This window comes from Lipotes vexillifer, unplaced genomic scaffold, assembly GCF_000442215.2.
Source record: "Lipotes vexillifer unplaced genomic scaffold, Lipotes_vexillifer_v1.1 scaffold100, whole genome shotgun sequence".
In the NCBI taxonomy this organism is placed as follows: Eukaryota; Metazoa; Chordata; class Mammalia; order Artiodactyla; family Lipotidae; genus Lipotes; species Lipotes vexillifer.
Window position 1 is genome coordinate 1305949 of NW_006774075.1, and position 7482 is coordinate 1313430.

Sequence of the window (7482 nt, forward strand, 5' to 3'; positions counted from 1 at the left end):
CAAATGAAGATGACATCTTGCACACTCAACTCAGTGGAGCCTTCACTTGACTCCTGCCTCAGCAGATCCCACTGAGCCCACAAAATTGTGAGAGGGAATAATTATTTGATGTTTTAAGCCACCGCGTTTAGGGGAAGACTGCCATACAGAAATAGATAACCAGAACACATGAATACTATTATGACCCTTCCTTGACAAATGAGGAAAGTGAGACACACAAAACCTACAATCACACCGTTGGTAAGGAGTGGGGCTGGGAGTCCAAGCCGGGCAGCCTGGCTTCAGACCCTGGGTGCTCTTCCATGATGCCACACCACTCCACAGCAATCCACCTCCTCCACTTGACTGCTAGATGTAGTCTCCAGCTGCCCTCCCCTCTATAAGGGTCCCCTTGCCTTTTCTTCTGCCCACCTATCTAATCCCCTTCCTCCGTCATGATCCCCTCTCTGAATCCTCCACTGATGTTCACTTCCTCCAAGTTCTTTGGCACATTTCAAGACAGCATGTAGCCTCATCTTTCATTGCTCTGGTACTACACTTCATGCTACATACTCTCCTCGAAGGCCGAGACCAAATCTTTTGTTTTTGCCCATCTTTCAACAGAACCTTGCCCATCCTCACACTGCCCAGCACAATGTACACACGATAGGACATTCTTCAGCCACACTGCCCAAGCCCATTGCCTTCTGGTAGCCTCTGCATTTACAATTCTCTTTACTTGGAACGTTCTTTCTTAGCTGTCAGCCTGAGCTGCTCCTTTACAGCATTCCTATCTCAGCTCCTATCTCCCCTCGTCCTCAAGAGGCCTCCCCTGACACCCCTATCTAAACGAGTCACCCTTCCCCACTCCCAGACGGTCACGCGCCATCTCCTAACCCTGCAGAGTATTACGTAGTTATGTATTCCTTTTCTTATGTAGAGAACAAGCTCCAGAAGGACAATGAACTTGCCCATCTTGCTCGTTGCTGTAGTTCCCGACACTAGGACAGCATCTCAAAAAAATATTTGCTGAATAAATGAATAAATATTTGTTTACTTAATCTTCATTTCTTAGGAAGTTCCATCAGGAAGCAGGCTTCCTAATGTATATAAAGCATTTCCCCCTAACATTTCAGTTGCATCTCTAATATAACATACATCCTTCCATTTCTCATTTAAGAAGCACCTCCATGTGGCCCTAAGGTAAACTCCACGTTTAGCCAGATGTTGATTTTGGGCAGTAGCTCACATGATGCTTTGTTATCCAAGCCACCACTGACCATCCTGTATGACTGAGGCTCTCTGGGGATCAGTGGCTTTAAAGCTGGTCCTCAGAAGTGTCTCTAGGATGATTCCAAGGAGACAAGGAGGCTGAGCAGACCGACTTCACATCACTTCATGCATTAGTAAAGGCCACATAACTGGAGATGACGACATGACAACATTAAACCCAATGGAGGTCGGCTGTGCTTATGACTATAAAAACACAGAGATTCAGTGTCGGGAGCAGAGTAAACGCTCAGTAAACTCTCAATAAACACTTGCTGAATGAATGAATGAATTATTTTTGCCTTGCATTTTATCGCTTACCACTTATTATTTCAATATGTATGTACAAGAACCGAGAGTGCATCTCTTATTTTGTGTATGTGAAACCTACCAAAGAATAGTAGCTAAAGAGTTGTAAAATTATTTACAATAATTGGCACAAGGCAAAACTGAAATATAAATTATCATCTATACTACCCAAAAGACATAATGTGCAGACAGTGAAGTCTATAGAGGACAGGCTGTAGCCTGGGGGGCTAGTAGATGTGACACTCTGTTAACATCAATTAATTTTCTCAAGTGTAAAGTTCAGAAATTAGCCTAGTTTCACTGAGCCTCAGTTTCCTCATCTGTACACTGAAGACAATCTCTTGCCTATCTACCAACCTGAAATATTCATGAGTCTAACATAAAATAATAGATAAGCAAATATTTTGCAGAGTTAAAAGTGTGGTAGGGATATGAGCTTATGACGTGTCCTGTCTCCCCACCCTCCTGACTTTTCAAAGACTTCAAATACCTTTGAAATGTTAAAAATCAATTTAATGTATTATGTGCTTTCTCTAAGTTTCATGATCCATTCACAAATGACAATTACACGTTTGTTCCAAATGTCCCGTCAGCAAAATTTTTCCTAATCCTTTTATAAGTCTTCACAAATACTTTGATTCTGCTTTCCCCATTTTTCTGCAAAGGATCCTATGATATAGAGAGCTTCTCAATCTTACCAGAGGCTGAGGATAAGTGAGAATAGCAAAACAAAAGTCAAAACTCTTGAGCATCTAGTCTGTGGGTTGCATTAGAGAGCTGAAAGCCACTGGACCTACCAAATAGTCACCAGGAGAGAAGTCAGCACAAAAGAAACTGGCCTAGTCGTCCTCAAGGCGGTGGCAGGGGGAGGTGCAGGGGGAATCAAAATCACCTGGAGGACTTGTTAAAACACAGATCACTGCACTTCACCCCCAGAGTCTCTGATTCACGATGTCTGGGATGAGGTCCAGGATTTTGCATCACTAACAAGTTCCCAGATGATGCTGATCCAAGGTAAATGTAATTATACCCATTTTCTGTGTTAGGAAACTGAGGCCCCAAGTATAAGCTTGGCTCTAATTCCAGCTTGTTGATTAACCAAATCAGTGTAGCCTTTGGAAGGTCAATTAACCTCTCCATGGCCCATATTTTTCAATTACTGAAAAAACATTACCTGAGATCTTGTGAAGATTAAAAAGACATGATGTCTAAGAAGTGTTTAGCAAAGTCAAAAGCAGGTGCAGTTCCCAAAAGCTCCTCTATCACAGGACTCGACCTGCTGGAGAATAACTAAGGTAGAATTCCAGGAATCTCAGCGAATACTCATCTTTTTTGTCCTTTTTCTATTTGCGTGGGAAATTTTTAACCACCAGCTAGACAAAGTACTCCACCATCCAAGCATTACCATCCACAGGGTTTGGGTTGTTTTTTTTTTTAATTACTGAATTTGTTTTTCCAAGAAATTTCTTTATCTGCTGTAATGGGTGTCAGGGTGAGGGGCCATGGATGGGGGGTTAGTTATTATATATTATATATACATTATATGTTATATAATTTGTATATATTATATATACAAATTGGACACTTCCCCAAGACACTTCTTAACTGAACAGCCAATGTTTCCTGGGTTGTGACACGCAGTTATGTTGAAGAATAGTATGAGCATATCCTCCTTTTGTATAAGGTTTTCTGATTTGGCTTTCAGAGGGTTCAAGGTATTTGATTTCTATATTTAGAAATCCAGGGCTTTTTGGTATGCTGCAAATCACGCTGAGGCAAGATTAATTGTAAGCACTTGTACTTAAAAATTAGTTTCAAGAATAAGAACCTTCAGAGATTTCCATATTGTATTCCACTAGAGTATCATTAAGGGAAGCAATTACTTATCAGGATATACTCAAAACAACTTTATTGCGTTCGGAGGAAATAATGGGAGCTGTCTGTCTAAATTACTAGACAGGGGCCCTGGAAATCACTTAGCATAATTCCTGGCATAAGGTAGGCAGTCAATAAATGGAACAGGAGTCACGTAAATGACCACCTAGTATGTGTTAGGTGTTTGTACATGTTATGTCATGTGGTCTTCATTATGGCCCCTGAATTTGGTATGACTATGTTCATGTGTAGATGAGGAAACTGAGACTCATAAAAGTTAGCTGATTTCACCAGTTCATTAGGTAAGTAGGTGAGTTAAGCTGCAAGCCCACGGGTGCTTGAAGCCAAAAATAATTTTCTTTCCACTACACTCAGCCATTTCCTTCCTTGCTTCTATTCTTCTTTCCTTTTTGTCTCCTGACCTCTACCAAGTTCCTCTCACAGAGACCAGAAGTCTTTGTAAATGCCAGCCAGTGACAAATGCTAGCAAGCCATTCCCATTTCATGGATTGGTTCATAGCAGGAAAAAGCAATCCCTCAAAGCCATCCCTGAAAGGTCTCAGAATAAAATATGGAATGCCTTTCTGAATCTTATCCCTCAGTGCTGAGCCATAAGCACTAGGGTAACTTTCAGAGGATCCTGTATTTAGGAAAACAAAGTGTTTGTCTGTAGACAACAGTCACACGACAGTCCATCACCCAGGGCCGAGATTCCCAGCTCAGTATGAACAAGCTGCTCAAGGTGACAGAGATGCATGGGAGGAAAAACTGGTCTTGTTTCCAATTTGAATCACAAATGCTTCCTAGAGAAAGAAGTCAGGTGGATATGCCCATTTATTTATTGCCTAATGATACCACGCTATATAAAAATAAGTAAATAATTAAAAGTAAAGCACCTACTGATTTATTAGTTGATCAGAATACATGTAGGTCCAGAGCAATACAGGGACTAATTGAGGACTTTCTCTATATTCCCCCCAAAACACCAGTTGTCTTTCTCTTCTATTTTTTCCCATTTTTTTTCCATTCCTATACCACCATCCCTCTTGCCTCTTAATGGTTTCTGTTTTCCACAATCTGTCTTTCTCTCAATCTGTCCTTTTGGCCCTCTCTTCAAGGACTCTTTCGTCCTCATCTCCTGAGTGCCTTTTCCCTGGTATTTTGTGTCTGGTTCCAAGAGGAAATATCCGAGTGGCAGCATTTCCACGCCCCTATTGGCAAGAGCTTTGTGTCACTGTGTCATTTCAGACGCATTGATCTATCAGCTTCTCCTGCCCCCAGGAGAAGGGGACGGTCCAGGTGTAGGCTATTTCCTCCTGAAAATCACGCTGAAAATTGTGCCCAGGGTCTCTCTTTAAATGGGTTATGGAAACTAGATTTTTTTAGGGGTTCTGTCTTTCTAATTATAAAATTAATAAACATTTATTCAAAGTACAGAAAAGTATGGAGAAAGTAATCACTCAGCATTATTGCAGTATGGAAGCAATTATTGTTAAACGTGCATATATTTTATTCCTGCATTTCAACACATATCATAAATTTGCATATATCACTAATTTTACTTATATACCTACATTGTCCATGCTATTACAATTCTCAACATTATTTTTAATGGCTACATCTTATTCCAATATATGTTTATACCAAAATATACTGAATCATACTCCTTTGATGACTAAATAACTTAATCATCAAAGGAAAATAGTTGGCTTTTTCTTTCAATTTTCTGCTGTTCTAAATAAATGCTCCCATGAACAACTTTGTACACAAAGTTCTTTCTGAACATTTCAATTATTACCTTAGGAAATAATTTTAAAAGTAAAATTGTTGGATCAAAGGTTATGAGCATTTTTAAGGTTCTTTGTATTGTTTAACTGCAGTCCAAAAAATGTGTGCTCTCTACAGATTCCTTTTTATAAATTTTAGAAAGAAGTTTTACAAAGAAAATAATCACCTCCTGATTTGTCATCTGGGAGAAGGCCCAAAAAATCCAGGTCCATCTTCACTCTGACTCACCAGCTGCTCTCCGCCCACCACCTACAGAGGGTCAACAGCTTCTGCCCTCTAGGTTTTTTGCAAGACAAGTCAAATGAAGCCATTCTCTTATTCATTCATCCGACCAACAGTTGAACAGTAGTTGAGCCGTTACTTGCCAGACCCTGTGCCAGGTGCTGAGGACATAAAGAGGAACAGAACTTCATCCCTAACCTATAGGAACAGTGGTATTTTGGGGCAGACAGACATGTAAATGAATGACAGCACCACGAGACAAGGGCTCCACAGAGGTGGGCCTGGGTGCCCCAGTGCTCCCACAAGGGCATCTGTAGAGGGCGGGGGAGTCAGAAAGACCTCCTGGTGGGGATGACACCTGACCATTCCCCCAACAACGTAATAATAGTTACTCTTTCTGAGCACTTCCTTTTGAACTTACAAGCATTTCCTCATTTATCCTCAGATCACCTCCATTAAAGAGATATTATTGCTCTTTCACAAACTTCACAAATATGATCTTGGACAAATAACTTGTCCAAGATCACAGAGCTAATAAAGGGTGAAGCCAAATGTGACTCCTGATTTAACTTCAAAGCTTTACATCAAATGCAAACTATTAAATATAGAATGGATAAACAACAAGGTCCTACTGTATAGCACAGGGAACTATATACAATCTCCTGTGATAAATAATAATGGAAAAGGATATGAAAAGAATATATATATGTATAACTGAATCATTTTGCTGTGCAACAGAAATTAACACAACATTGTAAATCAACTATACCTCAGTTTTTAACAAGAAATGAAAGTTGTACTCAAGGTTAACATAAAAAAGTAAACAAGTTAAAATAAATTTGGAGTGATCAAAAAATTTTAAAAAAAAGCTCTACATCAAGCTGATCCATGGCTCACTACAAACTCTCCATCAGCCCAAATAAAGCTCCTGAGAGGTGAGCTCCAACTCCATGGTTCCATCTGTGAAGACAGACTGAGGTGCCTTCCCCCCAACTTGCCTTCTCCCAGGCAACCTCCGTTGCTCTGTCCTCTCCTTAGCTCTCTTATCACCCAGGAGGACTTTCGTTTTCTTTTCAGCTGGGTGCAACTAAAATTTCTCTCTTTGCCCAGCCTGGCCATTAGGGTATAAATTTGTTCTAACTGCAGAAAACTGATGGAATGAGAAAAGGATCAGTGATGACCTTCTGGACCCCAGCTTCTCTGTCTCTAAAGCAAGGAGATCAAAAATGATGATGTGATCACAAGCACTGAAATTGAGACTATGATTAAAAATCTTCCAATGAAAAAAAGCCCAGGACCAGATGGCTTCACAGGCGAATTCTATCAAACATTTAGAGAAGAGCTAACACCTATCCTTCTCAAACTCTTCCAAAATATAGCAGAGGGAGGAACACTCCCAAACTCATTCTACGAGGCCACCATCACCCTGATACCAAAACCAGAAAAATATGTCACAAAGAAAGAAAACTACAGGTCAATATCACTGATTAACATAGATGCAAAAATCCTCAACAAAATACTAGCAAACAGAATCCAACAGCACATGAAAAGGATCATACACCATGATCAAGTGGGGTTTATCCCAGGAATGCAAGGATTCTTCAATATACGCAAACCAATCAATGTGATACAACGTATTAACTGAAGGAGAAAAACCATATGATTATCTCAGTAGATGCAGAAAAAGCCTCTGACAAAACTCAACACCGATTTATGATAAAAACCCTTCAGAACGTAGGCATAGAGTGAACTTACCTCAACATAATAAAGGCCATATATGACAAACCCACAGCCAACATCATTCTCAATGGTGAAAAACTGAAACCATTTCCTCTAAGACCAGGAACAAGACAAGGTTGTCCACTGTCACCACTATTATTCAAATTGTTTTGGAAGTTTTAGCCACAGCAATCAGACAAGAAAAAGAAATAAAAGGAATCTAAACTGGAAAAGAAGAAGTAAAGCTGTCACTGTTTGCAGATGACATGATACTATACATAGAGAATCCTAAAGATGCAACCAGAAAACTACTAGAGCTAA